Raw genomic sequence first — 10256 nt, forward strand, 5'->3', positions numbered from 1 at the left:
TGAGGGCTGGCCAATTGGAGTTAAGTGCAGCCCAGATGGAACATGGCAAGTTATATGTTGGTATTATTGACAGAGAAGTAGATACTAATAGTTTAGGGTAGATATCTGCCCAGCTCTAGTGCTTTAAAAAGATTTATTATAGATATAAAAATTTTGTATCTTTTTTATCTGATAGCTGAATGATCAAAGGCAGGGTAGAAGCCCCTTATTGAGATTAAATATTTACCATAACAGTTTCCAGATAATACAGATTTGGGGGCAGGCCAACTCAGAGCCCTAGATCTGGGCCTGGATGGGAACTGAACTAGTCAGTGCACTGGTTCGCCATTATCCATATCACCAGGGGAAGCTCTGGCTAGGTCACCCAATGCTACCATCTGCAGGAGGCAGAGTCAGCTCCTCTGTTCTCATTTCTTTGGGGCCAGTTTACCTGCACCCATGTAGCCAGAGCCAGTTCCACTGTGCTGCCAAGGAAGGGACTCACTTTCCCAAATGCTGCAGCCTGTGAGGTGCTGGGCCAGCTCTCCTGCTCTCATGCCTTCAGGACTGGTTCATCCACACAAGCTGGTGAGGTGCAGGACTTGCTTTCTCACACTCGTGACCCTCTGGGCTGCTTTTCCAACTGCCAGTCAGTGATTCTACACTCATGCCCTTGGGGCCTAATCACTCACACCCCTACTACCAGGGTCAGCTCTACTATGCGGCTGGTTGAGGTTTAGGGCCCACTCTCTAGAGTGTTACCACTGGTGACAGGTGGGGCCAGCTCTGTTGAGCACCAGCCAGTGAGGGATAGGGCCAGTTCTGCATTGCCTCTGAACATTCGCATGGTCCCTGGTGTGAGGTCCCCTTGTTCTCTAGTGGTAATACGAGCCTCAGACAACCACAGTGCCCCAACTGCATAGCAATGGACCCAGATATAGGCCTTAGCAGCAGCTTGGGCTGGGACCTCAACATGGCCCCAGGTGGCAGGGCTCACAACAGGAGACTCCTTTCTACCCTCAAGTTCCTGGTTCCATCTCTCTTGACAGTGCTCAAGCTGTTCCACTTCTCTATCTATAGATGGGAGCATCTATCCTCCATATAATTGCACATTGTGGTGGCACCTGCTGCAGGCTAGGCATGCAGCTGGCAGGCCCTGAATGACATCCTCCATTAGCACATGGCATGGTGGCAAGCAGTCCCATAACCCTTAAAGAAATAAAAGCAGTCATTAAAAGTCTCCCAACCAAAAAAAGCCCAGGACCAGATGGTTTTAGTGCAGAGTTCTATCAGACCTTTAGAGAAGACCTAATACCAATACTTTTCAAACTATTCCACAAAATAAAACAGAAGGAACACTACCCAATTCATTCTATGAAGCCACAGTTATGCTGATACCTATACCATACAAAGACCCAACAAAGAAAGAGAACATCAGAAGCAATTTCCCTTATGAATATTGATGCAAAAATATTCAATAAATTTTTCATAAATCGAATTCAAGAACTCATTAAAATCATCATTCACTGTGATCAAGTAGGTTTCATCCCAGGGATACAGGGATGGTTCAATATATGGAATTCCATCAATGTAATCCACTATATAAGCAAACTCAAAAAAACCCAAAAACCAAAACACAAAACCCATGATTGTCTCATTAGATGTTGAAAAAGCCATTGACAAAATACAACACCCCTTCATGTTAAAAGTCTTGGAAATATCAGGAATTCAAGGCACATACTTAAACATAATAAAAGCAATATACAGCAAACCAATAGCCAATATCAAATTAAATGAAGAGAAACTTGAAGCAATCCCGCTAAAACCAGTGACTAGACAAAGCTGCCCATTCTCTCTATATACAATACAATATTTGAAGTTCTAGCCAGAACAATTATACAACAAAAGAAGGTCAAAGGGATACACATTGAAAAGGAAGAAGTCAAGATATTACTATTTGCAGATGATATGATAGTATACTTAAGTGACCCCAAAAATTCCATCAGAGAACTCCTACAGCTGATAAACAACTTCAGCAAAGTGGCAGAATATAAAATTAACTCAAACAAATCAGTAGTCTTTCTCTACTCAGAGGATAAATGGGCTGAGAAAGAAATTAGGGAAATGACACCCTTCACAATCGTCACAAAGAGTATAAAATATTTCAGTGCGACTCTAACCAAGCAAGTGAGAGATCTATAAGACAAGAACTGAAGAAAAAAATTGAAAAATATCTCAGAAGATGGAAAGATCTTCTATGCTCATGGATTGGCAGGATTAACATATTAAAAATGGCTACCTTACCAAAAGCAATCTACAGATTCAGTGCAATCTCATCAAAATTCCAACTCACTTCTTTACATAGATAGAGCAATTCTCAAGTTCATCTAGAATAACAAAGAAACTCAGGGTAGCAAAAACTATTCTCAACAATAAGAGAACTTCTGGAGGAATCACAATACCTGACCTCGAACTGAACTACACAGCAATAGTGATAAAAACAAAATAAAATAAAACAAAAAAACCAAACAAACAAACAAACAAACCATGGTATTGGTACAGAGACAGAAAGGTGGATCAATGGAATAGAATTTAAGGCTCAGAAATAAGTCCACACACCTCTGGTCACCTGATCTTTGACAAAAAAGCCAAAACCATTCAGTGGAAAAAAAGACAGCATTTCTAACAAACGCTGCTGGTTCAACTGGTGGTCAGTATGCAGAAGAATGCAAATTGATCCATTCTTATCTCCTTGTACAAGGCTCAAGTCTAAGTGGAACACATAAAACAGATATGCTGAATCTTATAAAAGAGAAAGTGAGAAAGAACCTCAAACACATTGGCACAGGGTAAAATTTCCTGAACAGAACACTAATGGTTCAGGCTCTAAGCTCAACTATTGACAAATGGGACCTCATGAAATTTAAAAGCTTCTGTAAGGCAAAGGACACTGTTAATAGGACAAAACAGCAACCCACAGATTGTTAAAAGATCTTTACCAAGCCTACATCCAATAGAGAGCTATTATCCAATATATACAAAGAACTCAAAAAGTCTGACTCCAGAGAACCAAAAAACCTATTGAAAATGGGGTGCAGAGATAAACAAAGAATTTTCAACTGAGGAATCTCAAATGGCTGAGAAGTACCTAAAGAAAACATCCTTAGTCACCAGAGAAATGCAAATCAAAAAGACCTTGGCTAAGGTACATTTACACAACTTAGCTATTAAAAACAATGACTTCATGATATTCATAGGCAATTGGATAGAACTAGAAAATATCATCCTGAGTGAGGTAATCCAGTCACAAAAGAACACACATGCTATTTACTCACTGATAAGTAGATATTAGTCCCAAGGCTCAGAATACTCACGATACAACTCACAGACCATATGAAGCTCAAGAAGGAAGACCAAAGTATGGATGCTTCAGGCCTACTTAGAAGGGGGAACAAAATAATCATAGGTGGTAGAGGAAGGGAAGGACCTGGGAAGAGAGAGAAGGAGGAGAAAAAAGGGGGGCAGGATTAGGTGTGGGAAGAGATGGGGAGAAGTACAGAGGTCTGAAAATTGAATGGAGGTGTTTAGCAGTGGGGGATGGGGAACTAGGACTAGCCACTAGAAATTCCCGGATGTCAGGGAAAAAGAGGTTCCTAGGACCCAACAGGGATGACAGTAGCTGAAACACAAAACAAAGGGGAGATAGAACTTGTAGAGACCATATCCAATTGATAGGCATGGCCCCCAGTTGAGAGATAGGGACACCCACCCATCTCAAAAATTTTAACCCAGAATTGTTCCTATCTAAAGGAAATGCAGGGACAAAGAATAGAACAGAGACTGAAGGAAAGGCTATCCAGAGACTGCCCCACCTAAGGATCCATCCTATCTGCAGACACCAAACCCAGACAGTATTGTTGATGCCATGAAATGACAGGAGACTGGTATGGCTGTCCCTTGAGAGGTTCTGCCAGCATCTGACTAATACTGATGCAGATACTAACAGCCAACCATCAGACTAAGCCCCGGGGACTCCAATAGAAGAGCTAGAGGAAGGACTAAAGGAGCTGAAGGAGATTGCAGTCTCATAGGAAGAACAGTATCAACTAACCAGACCACCCAGAGCTCCTAGGGAGGAATTCATGACTCAAGCTACACCAGAGGATGGCCTAATCTGTCACCAATGTGAGGGGAGGCCCTTGGACTTGTGGACGCTCGATGTCCCAGCTTAGGAGGATGCTAGGGTGGTAAGGAGGGAGTGGATGGGGGGGGCACCCTCAAAGAGGCAGGGGGGTGGGGGATAAGATAGGGAGTTTGTAGAAATGTAAATAATTAAAATAACCAACAAAAAAATTGGTCTCGGGCTGGTGAGATGTCTCAGTGGGTAAGAGCACCCGACTGCTCTTCCGAAGGTCTGGAGTTCAAATCCCAGCAACCACATGGTGGCTCTCACAACCATCTGTAACAAGATCTGACTCCCTCTTCTGGAGTGTCTGAAGACAGCTAAAGTGTACTTACATATAATAATAAAAAAAAAATTGGTCTCTCAGAACAGAGAATCGGGATAGCCTTGAAATCACTGATAAAGGAGACAACTTCCTGAGCAGAAGTTCCTAATGGTTCTGGCATTAGGGTAAACAATTCATAAATGGGGCCACGTGAAACTGAAAAGCTTCTGTAAGTCAAAGGACACTGTCATTAGGGCAAAAGGACAGCCTACAGATTGGGAAAGGATCTTCATTAATCTTACATCAGACAGAGGGCTAATATCCAAAATGTAGGAAGAACTCAAGAAGTTAGACACCAACAATCGAAATAACCCAATTAATAAATGGGATAAAGGGCTAAACAGAGAAGTCTCAACAGAGGACTCTTGAATGGCTGAGAAGCACCTAAAGAAAAGTTCAACCTCCTCTTTTGTCAGGGAAATGCAAATCAAAACCATTCTGAGATTCCACTGTATATCCATCAGAATGGCTAAGATCAAAGTCTCAAAGGACAGCACTTGCCAGCAAGGTCATGAAGCAAGGCGAACACTCTTCCACTGCTGGTGGGCATGCAAAATTGTACAACCACTCTGGAAATCAATTTGGTTGTTTCTTAGAAAACTAGGAATAGTTCTACCTAAAATCCCAGCTGTAACACTCATGGGCATATATCCAAATGATACTCCACCACATGAACCATGTTCAACCATGTTCATACCAGCTTTATTGGCTATATCCAGAGACTGGCAACAACCTATATATCCCTCAACTGAAGAATGGATAAAGAAAATGTGGTTCATTTATATAATGAACTATTACTGAGCCATTAAAAATAAAGGCATCATGAATTTTGTAGGCAAATAGATGGAACTAGAAGGTATCATCCAAAGTGAGGTAACCCAGTCTCAAAAGGACATGTGTGGCATATACTCACTAAATGGATATTAGCCATAAAGTACAGGATACCCATGCTAAAATCAACAGTCCCAAAGAAACCTAAAAACCAAGAGGGTCCAAGGGTTGATGGTTGGACCTTCTCCAGAAAGAGAAACAAAATAGATACTGGGGGTTAATGGAAGGAAGGAACTGGGTGGAAGAGGGGGCAGATAGGGGAGTGGGGCAGGGGGTGGATTATATGTAGAGAGAGCAGGGGAGAGAGAAGGGAGATCAGTCTGGGGGGGGGAGTCTCTAGGTCTTGCCAGAGACCTGGGATGGATGGAGGGACCTGGGGGGCATCTATGGGAGTGACTCTAGCTGAGACTCCTAGCAGTGGGGGATATGGATCCTGAAGTGGCCACTTCATGTATCCAGGCAGGACTCCTAGTAGAGGGATAAGAACGGCAACCCACCCACAAAACCTTCAACCCAAAATGTGTCCTGCCTACAAGACATGAAGGGACAAAGAGCAGAAACTGAGGGGATGCCCAACTAATGACTGACTCAAATTGAGACCCATCCCACAGGCAAGAACCACATTCTAACACTATTAATGATACTTTATTATGCTTGCAGATAGGAACCTAGCACAACTGTCCTCTGAGGGGCTCCACCTAGAAGCTAATGGAAAGAGAGGCCAAGGCTCACACCCAAACATTAGATGGAGCTCTGGGAGTCTTATGGAAGAGTGGGGAGAAGGATTTAGGGACCCAAATAGGACAAGGACAGGGACTCCACAGGAAGACCAATAGAGTAAACTAACCCAGTTAAAAAAATGGGATAAAGGGCTAAACAGAGAAGTCTCAACAGAGGACTCTTGAATGGCTGAGAAGCACCTAAAGAAATGTTCAACCTCCTCATTTGTCAGGGAAATGCAAATCAAAACCATTCTGAGATTCCACTGTATATCCATCAGAATGGCTAAGATCAAAGTCTCAAAGCCTCAAAGTCTGGAGGTTCCCAGAGAATGAATCACCAAACAAACAGCGAGCACAGGCTGGACCTAGGCTGCCTGCACCAATCAGATGTAATTGATAATTTTAATTTCATTCCAGAAAATATTGTTTCTTACATAGGCATAGAATTACATATGGCCCAAAGTAATCCCCAAAGATCCTGTGAAGAGTCCAATTAGATCAAGAAATCCATTGGGTCTGAGGTAACTATTGGCAAATAATTTTTTTTAGTGGAAAAGACAAATATGTAGCTGGTGGGATTGCAAATTTGTATAACCAGTCTGGAAATCAAACTGGCTGTTTCTCAGAAACGTGGGAAGAGTTCTACATCTGGCCCAGGTATACTATTGCTGGGCATACACACCAAACATGCTTCACCATCCCACAAGGACACTTGATCAGCTACGTTCATAGCAGCTTTATTCATAACAACAACAACAAAAAAAAACTGGAAACAGCCTAGATGTCTATCAAGTGAAGAATGGATAAAGAATATGTGGTTCATTTACAAAATGAAATACTACTCAGCTATTAAAACAAAGACATCATGAATTTTGAGGGCAGGTGGGTGCAACTAGAAAAGATCGATTATCCTGAGTGAGGAAGCCCAGACCCAAAAGGACAAGCATGGTATGTACTCACTGATGAGTGGATATTAGCCATAAAATACAGGATACCCACACTATAATTCACAGAACTAAAGAAGAAGAGAAACAAAAGGAGGGCCCAAGGGAAGATGGTTGAATCCTTCTCAGAAGGGGAAATAACACTCATATTGAAGGTGGATGCAGGTAGGACACCTGGTAGGAGATGGGTGGGGGTGGGGGTGGGGGTAGGGCTGCTGTTCCAGGAAGTGTATGTGAGCACCAAAAAATCCATTTCCAATGTCAAAGCATTAGGGACTCTTTATTATAAGCTCAGGCCTCGGCTCTCCTCCAACCCAACCCTGACACAGAACAGGAAGGTGAAGCAGCCTCGAACCCTCAGCAGGACAAGGTTTCATAGGGGATGGCAGTTAGTGAGGGGGTGTCCAGCCTGGAAAGTATCTAACAGAAAAGCTATTGTAAGCCGACTTGTGGGTGCTCTAAAGCAAGTCCATATACAATCACAAATGATCTGAAAGAACATCTGAAATAATCAGAGGAATCTTTGACTAACTGTTGTTAGAGACTAACTCTGGCCAAGGACAAGCTGTGAGGTCCTTCCAGGTACTTGGGAGTAGTTTGGGTCAAGTGTTCAGGCTGTATGTTTTTCTTTTAAAATGGAGACCTGTTTAAGACTGAGCAGGTTTGGCCTCACAAGGCAGGGTTGGTGATGTGTTTATTAAAAGATAGAGAGAAAGGGAGGTCTCAGTGGTCCCATGCCAAGGCATCCCCTCCCCCTGCCACATGATGGTATGGTATAATATAGAATAGAGTTTATTCAGGACATGGGGAGAGGAATTAAGAGAGTAGTACAAGCAGAGAAAGGTAGCGAGAAGGAGAGAGTAGAGAAGTAGAGGCAGGCCATAAGTGGAGAGAGGGGGGGAGGGAATGGAGAGAGAGGGAGCAAGAAGGCAATGGACGAAGAGAACAAGAAGAGATAACAAGAGAGAACAAGAGAGAGGAGAGGACATTCCTCATATGGAGGACAAGGAGGTCATGAACAAGGAGGGAGAGGTGGATGTGGTGGCTATGACCTTGGTGGCCAAGGGGGAGGAAGAGGAAATAAGCATCAAGGAGGCTGGACAGATGGAGGGGGTGGAAGTGGATGTGGTTACCAGGACGGTGGTTACCGAGATGTGGGCTTCCAGCCTGGTGGTTATCAAGGTAGCTATGGTGGTTTCCAAACATCTTCATATACAGGAAATGGATACCAGGGAGGTGGATCCAGCAGGACAATAGATTCCAAGACGGTGAGCACCATGGTGAATGAGGCAGTGGTTGTGGGGGAAGAGGTGGTCGAGGGGATCAGGGAGGATGCAGAAGCCAGGGAGGAGGCTGGGGAGGAAGCGGGAGCCAGACTTATCATAAAGGGGCCAGTTTGAACAGCACTTCCAACATGGAGGCTATCAGTATAGTCATTCTGGATTTGGACAAGGAAGACATTATACTAGTTGAGGCTACAGAAACTCATATTTTGCTAGAGCTCAAGTAATAGAAACTTAGTTTCAGAATCCTGAATCCAACATCTATTTGGAATGAATGTAAGACCACAGGTAGTAGGCATACTCCTGCTTAGGATAACCATTTGCTGGTTTTCATTCAATTCTTTCTCTCTTTATTACTAAACAGTTTTACATAACACTGTTTATTTAAGAAACATATCTCTTCTTTCTATGAAACAAATTTTAAACACAATTTAAGTTGCCTTTAGTTGACCAGTAGACTATTCCAGTTGGAACATACATGGTTTTTGAAGAAATTACTTGAATAAAATAGTTTTCACATTTTCAATATGCAAATTTTGAAAATGAGGATTTGCCTAGACTTTTTTAATATTTACTGCTGGGAAACTTTCCTCATATTAACAACCCATGTGTGTTTTTTGTAGACTATCTTCTGCTGTCTACTTTCCGAGCATAGCTCTGCCCTGATGGGCATTCAGAGAGATTTTGTCACCTTTCTTTTTGGTAGACCTGTTGGGTTGGTTCCTATTACATGAACTCTTTTGCAGATAGCACATTCAGTAGCCTTATCCTGTTGGTGGAATACTGTACCATATGCTCCTCCAAAATCCATGAACATGGCTAAAATCCATAAAAACAACAAAAGCAAACTAAGTTGTAAACTTAGTTTGTTAGTTAAGTGTAGGCACTTATCCATCCGAGACAAAAGTTCCTCCTTCACCCTTGTTTTTACTTGAAATTCGCTAGAAGAAATGGCGAGCAGATATCTGTTTCACGCACTAGTTAATGCTACAGGCTCAGCAGATACAAGTTAGCTTGCTTTAGGCAAGAGACCTTTCTTGTGATGGACATGCACTACGAAGTGAGATGGAGTCCTGCTCAGTGCAGGAGGCCCTTCATTATTGCTGCAGAAGACAAAAGCCTGGCTGAGTCACTCTCCACGTCTATATATATACATGTAAACACTGTCAATCTGTGGAAGAAAGTGGCTGGAAGTGTGTTTTGTCTGAGAGGTGAGCAATAAAACACCTGTACATTCTCAAAAAAAAAAAAAAAAAAAAGAGCTGTCTGTATTCTGCACCCAGGCATTAAAGGTATGTGGTAAGAGTGAGCCAACCACAACTAGAAACAGGTTTTTCAAGTAAACAACACCTTCTGCAACAGTGCTGTGTGGGGGTGACAGAGCTCTGTATGTCTATGGTCTGCATGTACCATGGGGCTGAGGACAAATCTGTTGGCATCTTTTCCCATAGTTTCCTTGGGCATGGTGGAACTCAAGTCTTTGTCTTCCTCCTCCAGTATTTAGCGGCCTAGAGTTGATTTAATTGGATTGGAACTGATTTCTGTGTAATTTGGTCATTAAACAGCTTTGCCCAGCAAGCCAGGCATCAAGGTAGGATAAACAAAGGACTGCTCTCTCCCTGATTGTAAAGGAATTTTAATCCAGCAACAAGGCTGCTCTGAAGGTCACATCCAAGGACCTTCTAGGTCTGAGTGATCCAATTGTCATGCAGACACACCCTTAGTACATACTTTGAATCCCTCTGGTTAGAATCCTTTAGCACACACTTTTTTTTTTCCATTTTTTATTAGGTATTTAGCTCATTTACATTTCCAATGCTATACCAAAAGTCCCCCATACCCACCCACCCCCACTCCCCTACCCACCCACTCCCCCTTTTTGGCCTTGGCGTTCCCCTGTACTGGGGCATATAAAGTTTGCGTGTCCAATGGGCCTCTCTTTCCAGTGATGGCCGACTATAGCACACACTTTTAATCCCAAACAATGAC

This window comes from Mus musculus, chromosome 5 (assembly GCF_000001635.26).
Source record: "Mus musculus strain C57BL/6J chromosome 5, GRCm38.p6 C57BL/6J".
Lineage (NCBI taxonomy): Eukaryota > Metazoa > Chordata > Mammalia > Rodentia > Muridae > Mus > Mus musculus.